This window comes from Aythya ferina (assembly GCF_964211825.1).
Source record: "Aythya ferina genome assembly, chromosome: 4".
In the NCBI taxonomy this organism is placed as follows: Eukaryota; Metazoa; Chordata; class Aves; order Anseriformes; family Anatidae; genus Aythya; species Aythya ferina.
The window spans coordinates 52,817,236-52,833,248 of record NC_140300.1 but is presented as its reverse complement, the minus strand read 5'-3'; the positions used below and the strand labels follow the sequence as shown (position 1 = coordinate 52,833,248).

At 35.1% G+C, this 16,013-nt stretch overlaps 1 long non-coding RNA gene across 1 annotated transcript in view; it reads right to left on the bottom strand.

The window, feature by feature from the left end:
* LOC311436477 overlaps positions 1-16,013 on the bottom strand; it is a 138,264-nt gene that overhangs the window by 5,550 nt on the left and 116,701 nt on the right. Inside the window, exon 4 of the long non-coding RNA XR_014692886.1 lies at positions 2,453-2,607. This is a non-coding gene — a long non-coding RNA (uncharacterized lncRNA). The remainder of the gene's footprint in view (positions 1-2,452; positions 2,608-16,013) is intronic.

The following is a 16,013-nucleotide window of genomic DNA, read 5'->3' as shown; positions in this document are numbered from 1 at the left end:
AGTTTTTCCATGTTAATGTTCTTACAAAAATCTTTCTTAGGCTTCCTTCTGTAGCTTAAACACCGTTGCTCTGCTGCTCCCACTGAGAAAGTTTATATTTGGCTGGTGTGTGACTGCTGGTGAAAGCAGTATGCTGGCTACCTAGCAAAAGTGCCTTAGCCCTGTAACCATGTCTTAACCTGGCAGCACAGAGCACTCCAGAAACTTATCATGTTACTGCGCTGCAAATGTGACCTCAAATTTCCATTAAGTCCTGCCTTGAACCAAGCAAACTATCCAGTTGGCTACTAACACTCCTAAAATTCATGTATTTGTACTCTTCGTCACACTGAAACACAACAGACAAATTTGAACATATAATCTGATAGGGTTTTTATTTTCTAATGTTATTTGAGAAAAATATTTGGAAGCTGTGTTTCCAAAAAAAAACAACCCCAACATACACACACACAAATACACTCAGTCAACAATGCAATAAGTGACCTGCAATAGGCATAGATAAATGTTTTCAGTGTGCTTTGAAGATGGTTATTACCACATTAGCAAAAATGGGGCTTTCAACTGAAAAATACTTCCAGGGAGAATAAAAATAGTGAGAAATCTAATTTTAAATCGATTGACCTACCAAAGCCTATAGGAAGGATGAACTTTGAAACACTTCAAGAAATAATGGAAAAGGACAATACTTTCTCTATGAAATGGGAATTTAACATTTTTTGATTCCAACGCTCTGATTCAATGTCTATATACATACACACACTTATCTAAGTTGATAGATGGAATATGAATCAGAAAACTAGAATTGTAGGCCACAGCTGGTGCTTGCTGGCTCTCTTGCTATCAGTAATCACTACAGACATAACTATTCCCAGGTCTTTCAGCTTAGCTCCTGTTCTGGAGCCACCAAGCAAGCATCACTGCAGGATTGACAGATAGTCCCTAAACACTTGCTGTAGCATACTGTCTCCTCCACCAACTGTATTCATTGTTCAGGGTACAAATATTACAATTTGTCATTCTGCAATCAGAAGTTTCAGTGTCTATAGTGTTTGAGGAATGGCCATCCACACTGGTTTCCTGTTTTATTTTAGCACTTGAAATGTGTCATTGACTTAAGGTCTAAGACCAGTGAGAGGCCTCCTCATCCTAACTGAGGTAGATCCTTTTGTGAAAGGACAGACTAAACTTCCAAGAATTTGCATTCTTTCAGAAAGATTTACAGAGACAAAAGCCAGGTAACTGCTTTACTCTTCCTAAAAAAATATCCATAAATTAGCACAAGACAGGGAAAAGAACTGCTACTGTGGAGCATGTTATTTTAGAGCTTTAAAGCTGAGTATTTAAAAAGCACCTCTTAGAGTACTTTAATGACTGAAAATCTGAGCCTAAGTGAACTGCTCAAGGTTACACAGGAAGACTTTGACCAAATGGGAAAAATAATGCATGTCCCTGCCAATGCCCATCTCCTGGTAGTTCCCCTTCTCCCAGTCAGTCTTGATATTAAAAACGTCCAGCAAAGCCTCCAGCTGCAGGAAGTCTGCATTTCAGATGGGCCATTCTTGTGGCTCTGAAAAGGCATACCAAATCTAGGGGAGTCATTCACCAGGAAAAGAGAGAGTTAATTCTATACACACGCGGTAAAGATAGAATATATATCAATGCTTTCACACTTTTTTTCCATTTTACAGCTTGCTCCATACTTTAAAAATGTCTTTAAACTGAGTGACCATGTATGCAAAGGAAAACTTTACAAGCAGATAAGTCTACTAGAGCTGAATGTCTGCCAAGACAAAACTGTGTGGTTTATTTTAAAAGGAGGAGTGGTTATCACTCAGAACACACCACTAGTTTCTGTTTAACTAGTGGAGGCAAAATTAATGCTTACAATTTTTACTTATCATTAAAATAGAACTTTAAAGAAATAAAATTTCTCTCTCTCTCTCTTTTTTTATTTTATTTTTCTTTAGCCTGTACTGAAAATAATGGCAATTTATTTGAAGGAAACTTTTTGATTCAAAAGGAAGGATATTATAAAAAAACTATTTTGTGGGCAAATAAAACCCTAATACAAAGAGCTCTTAAGTGCAGGTGTTACATACGTGTGTATAATCTATGTTAGATTACCACATTATACATGTGAGACCACATACAAAATAAAACTTCTGGGCATTATTCAAGTTTGTGGGATTGTTTCTAATTCTATGTACAGCAAATCTTACCTCCACAGGTATGAGTATCTCCACTGATTTCAGTGCTTGCTCAGACTTTATATTGGCATAAATTAGAGGTGACTCAGACTCTCACTTTGGAACACTATATTAATTTTTATTTTAACTCTCAGCTGTCAGTGTGCAAGTGGAAAAGCTCAGAAAATTGTTTTATAATTGCTGTTATCAAGGAAAACTAACCAGAACTGAAGACATGATATTTCTTATGATTCTTCTCAACATACCTTTTCAAGAGCAACATGAACAGTTGCTCAGTCTTTTAGAAGAGTACAAAGAGTTTCTGCTCCAGTGGTAAAAACAGATCAATTCCTGTGAAATCAGAGCATGCTTCAAGAGATGAAAACTCACCCAAGACAGAACCACATCAAACTCTTATCATCTGTTTCAAACAAAAAGAAATGCATGTTGGTACAGGTTTTCCTTTTCTTAGCATTCATTACTAAGGTATTTTATGGGTCTTAATTTATATGAGATGGAATATATCTTTGTTGCTCTAGGAATTTTCTTGAAGTCTGCATAATAAGGAAACTTAAATTAATTACTTTCTACTTTATATAAGTTTAAAGAATGAAATCACTTGCGTCCTTCTCTCACTTGTCAGTAAAATAATTTGCTCCACACAACTGAGAATCTTTTGAAAACTCCTGCTAGGGCACAGGAAGGAGGGTAGCCGCTAGGTGGCAATAGAAACCCCTAAAATAAAATCCTATTACACACCGTTTTTGCAATATTCATCCATCTAATCTAAGTGTTAAATCAAAAAGAAGCAAATAAAATTTGGTCACTAAGAAATATAGGTCACTAAGAAATGAAAGTTTCCATACAATGTTCTGTAAGGTTAATAGTGAACAACTTTTGTAGCATTCTATTAAATTAATTTCTCTTACTTTTTTCTCCTGAGATCATTATTTAACATGCCACATGGTAGAGAAATTATTTTAAATTATTATTCCATCACTGTTGGAAAGTATTGTGATAATTTCTGTTGTGCTTAATACATTTAGCAGTCTGCCATCACTACTTAAGTCAGATGGTTGAAATTATTACATTTCTTAGTTAAAAAACAAACAAACAAACAAAAAAACCCCACATATTTTATAAGTTATTAACTTAGTTTCTGATTGTATTACACATTTTATTCACAATTTCTAAAATCTAAAGGACTCTTTTAGGAGACTTAAGAAGAAAATTTCTCTTCCATTTGATCATAACATACCCAAAATACCTTGAATTAAGGGATCATTATTTCAAATTTAGATCAATTGCTTATATATTAGAAAATTCCTTGTCTGTATACATGCAAGACACCACTTACCATAGGGGTTCAAGTGTTAAACATTGATATGTTCTCTAGATACTCTACTGGTGGGTGGTTTTCTTATTTCTTATTTTTGGTGATATAAATCTTAGCAAAGACAGAAGAACATCACTAAAAATTAAATGTACAGTGGAAAATCTCAGACAGCCTGCCAAGAGACACCCTCATAATTTGTTACAGAACATGTCCATCAGGATACAAATCCAAACATCCCAGTTTGGGAAAACAGCATGACAAATGCAGACATCAGTTGTGCCAAAATTTCACACTTTAAGTTCATCTCAAAAAGGGAGCAGAGGAGTGTAAATTATCAACTTCTGAAAAAAAGTGGCACCCAAATCTGGATTTTGAAAACTAGACCTGTTTTCTGTTTACATTGTCATGTACTTGCCATAGAAATATATCTTTTTCATTAACATTTTTTCCTATATCTTTGAAATACTGAGAAGCAACATTAAACTTAATAAAATAGAAACGTAGTCACAGGCATGCACATGAACACTGACTGACATCTGCAGACTTCTCCTCTAAAATGTGACTAAAAATATATTTGGAGAAAGTCTGGTTTAAAATGTCAAGCCATTATTTTCTAGTCTGCATGTGGTATAGAGTCACACTTCTCATATTTTAGCAGAACAATTAATTCTAGGGAGGATCCTGAGGTGATATAGTCGCATAAACTGCAAATCTACTGATTGAAAACAAAACACTTGTCTTTACTTAAATGACAGAAAACTGTAAAAGGACATAGAAAACACAGACATATCATTTTAATCCCAAATGTTTAGATAAAATCTGAAGTGTTCAGGGTTTACCTAGTTTCCCTTCTGTTTCTCTACAGCAGCATTAATAAATATACAGAGAGAAGACATTTAAGATATACTTCTCTGCTGTTGCTCTTCTGTTTAGTCCCTATGGTTGCTCAGGCCTTACGGCTATGGAAATATACAGTATCTACAGATACCGCTACTAATCATGGCTAAAAATAATTCAACAAGGCTACTATACCAGTGATAAATATAGTAAGAAATAAATTAAATTTAAGAGATGTTGTTTGCTGATAGTTTATCTGCAGAAAGGTTACTGAAGAAAAAAAAGATGAAGAAGAAAACAGCATTTTCTCAGCTCTGAATTAGTCAGTTTTAAAATATACATACTTGACAAGCAGACAACACACCACACAGGGAGCTCTTAAAGACAAGAGCTCATTTAAGTCTTCAAGCAGGCTTGTAAATTGACCCAAAGTGTCAAGTACAAACTGGTTTTGTTTAGTCCATGCATCTTTTCTCTATCTGGGAGGATACTATAACAAGCCCTAAGGAAAGGAAGCATTGCTTGTGAGTGCTTAAACTGAGGTAAGCTAATGTACTCTTAAAAACCTGGTACAATTGTGCCAGCTCCACACAAGCCAGAATATCTTCATACAACTCAGAGGGAGAAAGAAGAGGAGCAAGATATTCCTAACCCTTAGTACTATTGTCTCTTTTTAAAGTCCTTCTTTGAAGACTCTGTTACTCAATTTTCATCATTTGCTGTTCTGTATCAGAATTCTTGAAGAAACAGGAGTAAGGAGTAAAAGGAAATAAATTTAAGTAATTCTTCATGTCTTATATTTAAGCATTGGCCAGGAGGATCTCACTTGTCCTCAGACCTGGCAGCAAGAGGCAGTGGGAGGAAACAGAGCAAGAAATAGAGAAGCAGAAGGAGCAGCTGTTCTCCAGCTACCATGGAAAAATGCTTCACCTGTGTAGCAATTGGACCGATTTAAAATGGGGAACTACCTTTACTCTATGGGTAGGGATGGTGACCAAGTAGATGGAGATTCTCACCTAAGGGGTTTCTGTCACGGAAAAAGTCTGAAATGTTCACAGATCTGTCACATATTCAATAGCTGCTGTTTTAATTTCTCATTTCGTTTCTATGGCATTTGCTACTAGCCCAAAAAGAGAGGAACTTCATAATCCATGGAAGACTTCTGTCTATCTCTCCTCTATAAAGAATAAGACTAACAAAACTTTTTACTAAAGAAAACCAACACATGGTAGGGTAGAGTGGGAAGTCTGAGCTCTGGCCAACTCAACAGAGGATGAAAAACTCTGCTCACTGATGGAACAGCAGAGCACCTGTGTCTGGGTTTTGACTCCTCAAGATGAAGTAACTTCAGACAACCAGCTCATTCACCCACCCACTTCGCTGAAAAGTTTCCACAGAGTAGAATCCACCTCTTTAACTGCAGCAACTCGGAGTCCAACATATAAATTAAAAGTAAAATCAGGCTGATAACTAGGCCCCACACACCTCCAGAGCTTGTCTGGTGCCACTCTGTATTTCACATGGCCCCATAATTTACACTTGTCTTCCAAATGAAAGCTCAAATTCTGAGACATCTCTGAAGTTACAAGAAGGTTTTAAAAGTTTTGAGTTCTATCCATTGAAATATGATGGTTGCACCCAATTCGCACAGAGTGGGAATTCCCAATCTACACGGAAGGACATCTATCTGTGGCCCTTTTACCACACAGACTTCTGCATCTCTTGAAGTTATGTTGGGAATGCTATCCTGGTTGCAGTTAAAAGAGTCTGTTATTCTCTTCTTTATGTTCAGTATAAAACAAAATGCACTTAACATTTTATTCTGTTTATTTGACGGTTTAGTAATTTATTAATTTGAAAGTGTTTTCTCACCCAGAAAACATTTTGAGCATTTCTGCAGATAACTGTCCAATCCTTTATTTCTGTTCTCCAGGGCTAGCGTGACTAAAACATGATTTCTCTTGAGTGAAATGACCTTTATTTACCACTTTTCTACTCAAGTACTTCTTCCTTCCTTCCTTCCTTCCTTCCTTCCTTCCTTCCTTCCTTCCTTCCTTCCTTCCTTCCTTCCTTCCTTCCTTCCTTCCTTCCTTCCTTCCTTCCTTCCTTCCTTCCTTCCTTCCTTCCTTCCTTCCTTCCTTCCTTTTCTTTTCCCTTTCTTTCTTTTCTTTCTTCTTTTTTTCCTTTCTTCCTTTTTTTTTTTTTTTTCTTTTTTTTTCTTTTTCTTCCTTGACTTACGTGAAAAGTAATGGAATAATAGCTTCCACAAAAAATATACAAAACTGGTTGTAAATAAAATTCATTTATAGCTAAAGAGCTTGAGTGCATTCTCTACATTAAGTCATTCCTAATACAGTTCTTTCAACAGAAGAAATCTAAGGACACAGTCGCACAAGAGGAAACACCAAAACATGTTGCTGTTTTTCTGTTTATGTTGCTGTGAGCAGGCTTTTAATATTTTTAAAAGTTCAGGTATGACAAAAAAGATGATTTACATGTGGAGGAAAAGAGACATTTTGAAATGGTTTGTGATCAGTTTTAGATAATTTATTTACTCCATTACAGGAGATACAAAAAAAAAAAAAAAAAAAAAAAAAAAAAAGCATTCTTATTTACTTTCTACAGTGTATCCATTGAGAATGGTTCAACATGGCAGTAGACCGTCTTTCCTGAAATATAGTTCTAGAGAAAAATTTTCAGGGCAAAAGATGTTACAGTGCACGCTCTTTTAATACAGGTACTTTATTTTGACTGGCCTTTAACTGTTCTTCTGCCATTTTTTGTCTGATTTCACATACTGGTTTCTTGTTTTGTACTCTCACAGACTTTGGTGCAGTCCTGCTTGATTTACTTCACTTAAGAGCAAAGGTGGTTCACTGGGTAAAATCCAGGCCACGTGGAAGTCAGTGGCAGAGCTCCCATTGACTCTAATGGTGCTAAGATTTCATTCTTTCCTGTTTAAACAAAGGGCTGTCCCCCACGCCAGCTACGCCTCATAATTCGGAGAAGCTCTAGAGCCAAATCAGTTCACAATCATTTCATAACCTAAAATAGGATGAAATATTTAAAGAGTGTAAGAAAGGAAGATAAATTATTTAAAGATATACCAAATAAGTATGGGCTGAACTTTAGAAAGGTAACATTTATAGGCTGGCTGTATGGAAAAACATCCTGACTGTACATTAATCAATCTTAAATAGGAATATAAAGCAAGGTCAACATTTTCTGACTCAGATGCCTAAAATTAGGTATCTAAAGCCACACTTGGGAATTCAGTTTTAAGACTACCTGGTTTGAAAAAAAAAATATATTTCTAATGCAAATTTATCTTTCATTGTTTTCTTGTGGACATCATGAATTAAGGTATACTACTGATCTGACCAAACCTGCATGGGATTACAAGAGGACTTCATCCAGTTTCAAAATTAATGCTGCAAGACAACTGCAAATTAAAAAACAATATTTCTCAGAAAATCAAACAAGAACAATGAGTTCTTCAAACATCAGTATGCCTATATTAGAACTCAGGAATACAGATGAATGCATGGAAAATACTGCAAGGAAAATAGGGGAAAAAATGCTAACAACTATATCCTCCTTAAAATTTTATTTTTAATCTTTGCTATATAAAGAAACATAGAACTTGAAAGCATTATGTGGCTTCTTTGGTATTATGTGTTCTCATTCCTGAGCATAAATACTATTTTAGATCTCCTTTTTAAAACATATATTAAACATATTGCCATACTACAATATATTAAAGTGATTTCCCATTTTAATAATAAAAATAACTCATATTAGTTTTAAAGTTGCAAGATGTTAACATCAGATGGGAAACAGTTTAAAAGACAAGTGCTAAAAATAACCTTTAAAATACAGTGTACATTGATGTTTCAAAGATGAGTGAAAGTTACACTTGGCAAGGGTGTTGGATCCTTTCATACACTGGATATGTTTAGCTTTGGTATTTTCTTAACAAATGGTTAGTATTGGGCCCTATGTCCCAGGAGGAAAGACATCATCCTGAAGTGACATGTTTCTATACAAACATACTCAAACCAAGGTCATCACTCACCTTCCTAAACCCTCAGCAACACAGGCCAACAACTTAATTTACAGAGAGAAGTTGTGTGAAGTGTGGGACTAGCAGATCCCAGGGTCCAGTCAAGGTCTGCCACTGAATTAAGGGAACAGATGGAGTGGCTCAAACTAGAAGAGATTTTTTTTTCCTACTTCATCCATATATTTTCGCATGCATCCCTAACTCATGCTTAACCCTTTCTCATCTGGGGAAGTGTGGAAGCAGAAAGAATTGAACATTGACTCACTTTACCATACTCCTTCCACACAAGACCTGATTTTCCCTCCAAGCTAGTATTCAGACATTCTAATGAAGTCAGACACCCCCAGTATTGTTCAAAGTTCTGACTTTTCATTATAGCTTTCAATATAGCATTCTGTGCTCTTGAGTAAATAAATCTTTGTTTTTCTCTTTGAAGAGTAAAGAAAATTAGAATATTCCTTCTTGTATTTCTCCTCTTCATATTTTTGGGGATAAATCCAAGCTCTTATTTATTAGTTTGATTGGAAAACATCATTCAGCATTAAACTCCTAGAAGAAAAAAAAAAAGCTATTATACTGAGAACACTTTTCTATATCTGGTTCTCTGCTCTGGGACAATTTTTCAGTCTGCAGCATGTCTAATCTGTTCTCATGGCATTCTGGTCTGTGCCAAAGGCAGTAACACACATCCCATCAGTGTGACCTGCCACTCTTCTGTGGATTTGACCATCAAAAAGATCTTAAGTTTTTCTTGGCAAGCAGAAAAGAGAAGAGACCACTATGTATAGGATGTTATGTATCTGTGATTCATTGTGGTTCAAGGGATCACAGCCAGGAGATACTATGGTCTCGAAAGAAAAAGAGCAGATACAGTGCTTCAGAAAACACAAGTATTCTGCAAACCAGAGGGTAAAAAAAGGAGGAAGCAGACAGAGATCTGGGAGATGTAGTTCTACCTCTGGTTCCATGATCACCTCCAAGCTAAGTACTAAACTGTTCCCTAACTTTACTTCAGCATAACTTTGCCATTTTCAATGGAAACATGATGGCAGAAGACTGGATTAATGCAAAGGTGGGTTTTGATTTCTAAAGTTACTGGAATATGAATCCTGCCTTGAGCTTGCTGTTAGCTACATTTTCTTTGAGCTTATCCAGTTTTCCAGTACAGAGTGAATAAAACACTTTAGTTTCCTTGCCTTATTTCCTTGCAAGATTCAAAGGTGGGAAGTCCCACACCTTGTTCATAATAGTGTAAGAAAAAAGCTGTAATTCCTTTTTTTTTTTTTTTTTTTTTTTCCTTAATGCCTCGCTAAGGCAAAACTAATGTGTTTTGTTTTACTCTATGCATACTGTAGACAAACAGGAAGATCATTGGATTAACTCCAACACAATTTAATAATGAAGAAAAAAATAACCTTAAAACAGAGCTTTTAGTCAAAACAATTTTAACAGGTATGAGGGGAAGTATTTTAGGAAGTATTTTAGAACCAGGTAAAACCTCTACTGTTTAGAAACAGGTAAAACCTCTACTTTGGCTTTAATAAGATAGGAAAAAAAAAAAAGAAAAAAAGAAAAAAAGAAAAAAAAAAAAAGTGGGTTTAGATTATCTTCATCAGATCTGTAAAGAAAGATCCAGACTAGGTACAGTTTAGCCTTGATTTCAATTCTCCCCTTTTCCTACTTTGTATCTGACAGCTACATATATCTGATTTCCAAAGGTCTGTAATGATGCATGTTGACAGCCATTGGCCACTACTTAAAAGGGTAACTACAGTCTGAAATTTTTAAAGTTACCAATATTTTAAAAATTGTAGTTACTCACAGAGCAAGCCCTGAAATAAATAAACTACTGGAAATATATTTCTTATGTAACAGTATAACTATCACAAGCATCCTCTCTTGCAAAGAAGAAATGACACCATTTAGTGATTTAAAATGCACATTTTAAGTATTTTATTTTTCTTAAATTGCACTTTACTTCTACCTTTAATACTAGATAAAGCTAAAAATCAAAGTTGCAATTTGTCAGTTCAATATAGGTCAGTTATCTGACTGGGTCTGTGAATTTTATATACTGACACTGAAAGATGGCAGACACTCAGCAATCTCAGTGGTTTTGTTGTATACAATAGGAATGAACTCAGGTTTACACTGAGTTTTTTTGCTTGATCTTGGCATCCAGTGTGATGTAGCTTCTCTGAAGGGCGTGATACTTCTTGCTTAGTGAATATTAGCGATATATAAAACCTCTTCTCATCTTCTGTCAAGAGAATACAATCTTTCACAGCATGAAACATGACTCTGGAAAGTGAAGAATTCTGTTAAGAAACAGGTAAAGATATCAGCCAGTTGTTACCTTGTTGCATATCTGGCCCTCCTCAGGAGTCTGGCTGTACAAACTTACAGTGTCTGACTGCATAAAAAAGGAGGGCTCACCATCTCTTTCTTATGTTCCTGTAACATCTGCTACTGGTCACTGTTACAGACTGGGGCTTTGATCTAAGCCAGTATGGCTATTCCTATATCCTATATCTGCTTTCATAAATTAAAGCTATAGCCTTTCCCTTTGCTATTACTCCTGGTCATGTTGTTTAGCACTTTTATATAACATTGCATATAGTTATTTAAAAAATATAATATGTTGATGTCAATTATTCAAAAAAATTTTTTTCACTCTTTAGTCAGCTTGACATTCTTTATAAAGGGAAGACATACTTCTGTCATATTGAATTATTAATTTATCTACAAAGTACTTTGTAGAATTGCTCAGTAATGAAAATTTTAGGAGAAGTCAGAACCAGGTCTATCCACTGCAAATTATGACAGATCAGCAATTTGCATTGGCAATGGTCAGAGAACTCCATCTTCAGTTACTAAATACTGCACAGCAAAATGTACATTAGTAAGGACTTACCTCTCAGAATCCGTATGTCTTTGAAATGTGTTATCCACATGTAGTCCATTCTTGGACTGTATGTGCTCCTTGTGCCTGAAGCTAGGCTTGAGCACGCGCACAATAAAAATGGACTCCATGTGGACATTACTCAATGAAGAGAAGAAAGTTATTTAGGTTGTAAAGTGAAACATAAATAAATAAATAAATTAGGAAATGCCAAATTTACTGTTGTCTGTGCAGTGATGACCTCAGTGGAGAAATGCATTTTTTACTGTCACAGCACAAGAAGTTGAATTCCCTGTCTCAAGTAAAAGAACAACCTCTATCTTCTAAATGTCTTCTTGCCAAGTGCTGAAAATACATCAGTTCAGACTGTGCCAGAAGTAGAATTCTGAAATTACTATTGCAAAAGTCAAAGGAAATAGCTTGTATCCTGTGGGGGGAGGGGAATAAAGCCCCTGGAGTAACTTTCTCTCCCTCTCTCTTTAATTTATGTTGCCTTGATTTGCATTCTGTTGTTTTTCAAATACATATGATTCATTTTATATGCCTTTTCCTTCCTTGCATCCTGCTTCATAGCTAGATCATCTGGTGCATTCTCAACCACCAAGAAATAGATTTTCTGGGAGGACAAGGCACTAGCCATCCTTTACTCAAAATACTACTTCTGCGCTGCTTGACCAAGTGGAGCCTTTTTCTAGCTAGGATACTTTTTCTAGATGTGGTGTAGTTCTTCCTTTTGGTGGTACCAGAATTTTCTCATCTCAATCTATAATCTTTTTTTTTTTTTTTTTTTTTTTTTTTTTTTTTTTTTTTTCAGAAATCTATCCAGTTTTCATTCCATTTCTATCTTTGCTTAACTGTTTCTCTGTCCTGTTTGCTAGCTAAAATCTAATCTATTCATCCTTTCTTTTCCCTTTATTCCCATACCTAACAGTAGCTTCTTGGAAGTCTAATATTCTTTATGATAATGCCTATATAAAGAATTTAAGCTACTTTTCTCATTTACTACCATGAACATAAACACACCATGAAAATCAAATTCAGTGCTAGTATCTGCCTTTTTATACTAGGTTCCACTTTTCTTGCTGTCTGGACCATCTTGTATTACCTTTATCATAAAATAGCAATGTCAAGTCTATAACAGAGAGAAATATTAATCAGTTAGAGTTATTTTAGAGTTGAATAGTCTGATTTTTTTTCATAAGGGCATCAGGTAAAATTCTTCATTTTAAAATGAATATTTACAGAGAGATGAGGTGGTTAAAGCAAAACTGAGATTTATCATAAAAGCATAAAACATTGAATTTTCAATGTTAGCAATTTATTCTATTGGATTTGGAAAAGGATCATAACAATAGTAGCTTTGTTCTTGTTTTCCTTTTAGGAAAGAAGATACCATCTTAATAGATGGGTATGATGTTCACTCTGTGTAGACATCCAATCCCTTCTGTGTATACTGCATATGTCACTGGTTATACCAACAAACATGTCAACTAATTTGCACATCTGTGACATGCTCATAGTTAAGGTAGCTGCATTAAGATGTTAGGCATGCAGTGACACTAGTATTTCAACCAAAAATGTGATAGGAAAACTTGAGCTCAAGATGGGCTCTTGGATCATCAGACTAGTTAGACCACTCTTATTTCAGAAGGCACAGTATTTCAGCCAGCTCTTTGTGAATGGACTTCCATTTGAATTAAAGCAGCTGGAGGTTTGTTGATATATGTCCACCAGAAGGATGGCTGATTTAGGCTAAAAGATGGGAAGGGAGGCAACAAGAACAGAAGGGACCAATTCGTTTTATAGATGCTTCTGGTGGTTTCTCTTATTAGAAGTTGGAACTCAATTTTTATTTGTATTTGTCTCATTTTAGCTTCCATTTTCTAAAACTGGAATTGCATTTCTCTGATATGTGAAGGATTATACATGTAAACACTGTTTTCTCTCATACATATAAACATGTTACCTGTCAATCTTCTTCTTTTTTTTTTTCTTTTTTGAAGAATAACAGATAAAATATTAAGTTTCTCTTTGTAAGATATTTTATTTGTAGTATATTTATTTGCCCGTTTTCATTTTTCAATAGCTCTCTAAAAATAAACAACAGGACTTGTTACAGTATTCCAGTATCAATACATGTATTCTGTCTACAGATAGAAAAACTGAGTAACTTTTTTCACCAAAAAGTTTTACAAGAATTACATTGATTTGGGTACTTATTTTGGCTCCCAAATCTTTTCCTGGAGCCACTACTTTCCAAAACATTCTTTTCTATTCTGGAAATGTGCCTTCTTTCTAGACTAGTCTTTTAAATTGTGCATGTCAGTACATTCACATTGCATAAGAAAACCAGCCTTTAGAGAGACATTTAGCAGCTGTATAAAAATCTCTAGTATGAGTCTAGAGGAGGTGTGTTACCTAGTATTAGGGGTCTTCACTTAATTATTTAACAACTATCTATCAGCTTTTAATTGGGTAATAAAAGGCCTTTGTTGTCACCCTAGCAGTTGTGAGAATGTCAGTAGATGGAATAAGTTGATTCTAAGGTTAACAATAATAGTAAGAGTAAAATAAAATAAAAAGAACCAGAAACTGGAAGATCTGGAAGATCTTATGTTACTTATTATTACCATTACTATTGCTGTTCATGGACAACTTATCGGAACGCATAGCTAAGATTAACGGATACTTGATATTTATTTATTTATTTATTTATTTATTAATGTCTGTATTTCCTAAATTCTCTTGGGGGTTGCTGAACAACTGAATAAGGATCCAATCCTAGCAAGATGCTGTATGTTCTCAGCTAATATCGGGATCTAGCTAACCAAAGGAGCAATGTTTTTCCTAGTTGTGTCTTTAAAGTGCATTTATCGTGCAGCTTATACTCTGGCAGAAAAACCATTCCTAATCTGTTTTAAAACAAATAGATTGTGTACAGCTGTCCCTATATCCAAGGCAAAATGATGATTTAATGTTGATTAAGAGAGAAGGCCTTTGAAGTGAGTGAGGCAGGAGCCCGTAGTATGTCTTTAGTGATCATTATCAGTCTTTCCCTGAAGGGTGACTTGGTGCCAAAAGTGCTTTCCCCAAACTGGCTGAGGTGGATTCAGGAGCGAACGCTTTGTAAATTTAAAAAGACCTTCTCATTTGCAGGCCTCTGATGTCTTATTCCTTTAGCTGCATTAATGTCTGAGAATAAGCAGATGCAGCCTTTTTCACTGGTTAACTACAAAAAGGGGCAAGGTCCACTGCTACGCTGCACTGTGGGCATTATTTTTTCATCACAAGAAGAGCAACTGAGCATGTATCCTGCAGTAAAATCAAAGAAAAGTTGGGATTGTTTGTTTTTCTTTTTCATATGAACAGCTGCTTTAGTATAAGAAAAAGCATTTGGAGTCAGCTTTTTATAACTAAACACTTTTGTGAATCATTATATGAAATATAGAAAAAGCAATCAAGTCCTCTCTCTCAGTTGTTTGTCTCATAGTTACATGCCAAACACCAGTCACAATACATGTGTGTGTATGTGAACCTACACATAAACATTATGTATTATATACACATACATACACATGCTTACATTGCTGTCTACAACAAAATGAGCAGTAAGTCATTCATATTTGCATCTGTGTATCCATCTGTCTATGATTTAGTTAAAAAATTCACAGTACCAGTGACAGATAAGAGGAATCCTGTGTTGTTTCACGCTAACAGTTGTAAAGAATGTAATTCTCATATAGCTGAAGGGTTGATGGCAATAGAAAGGAGGCACTAGGGAAATTATGTTTCCTCGGCTGACAATTATAATTTACACTAACTTAGGAAAACAATATATATACATATAGTGTATACACACTATACATATAGTGTGTATATATATATATGTATATATATGTATAGTGTGTATATATATATATACTTACACTATATGTATAGTGTAAGGTAAAATCAGCCTAAGGTATATTTATCTATCTATACATACACACATATTAAAACCCAAAGATAATTTTCCCAGTCTTTATCATCTCAGTTCACTGTGTATTTCAGTTTTACAAACTCAAAAATCCAGTATTGCCTACTTATTTCTTAGATTACTTCTTTCTCAATAGTCACCGTATACACTCTCCCTGAACAGTGCTTACCATCAAAGAATTCATAGATACTGTTCATATCATTATCATTACTGACATACTTTCTCAAATACAATAGTATTTGGCATAGGCAAATATACAACAATATTAAGCATACAGTGCTCTTCCATAAGTATAACCACCAGACACTGACTTTGTTTCCACTGCTGAGAAAGGACACTTTGCTGTTGACTTCAGGGGAAGGGTGGGGAAGAAAATTGGTCCTTTGATGGAAAAGGGTTTTGCATAATTGTCTGTAATTTAAAAATTATGTAAATGTTGTACTGTGAGAGATGCCAGATTGACAATTCTGGGAATTTAAGTAGAGAGAAATAGCGTGGGTTTCTCAACATTGCTCCATTATTATGTTGCAAATCATGCCAGGAGGGAGATATGTCTTAAATATACATAACCAACTGCAGAAGAGCCCTTCTAGAACCGTATTGTAAAATTTTAATTCTTCCTCAATCTCCTCCCTCCCCAATAACCAAAACCAGACAAGTTTTTGGCTGAAAATGTTTTGTTCAGGGGCATTTTCATGAAAAGTTGAAATCAT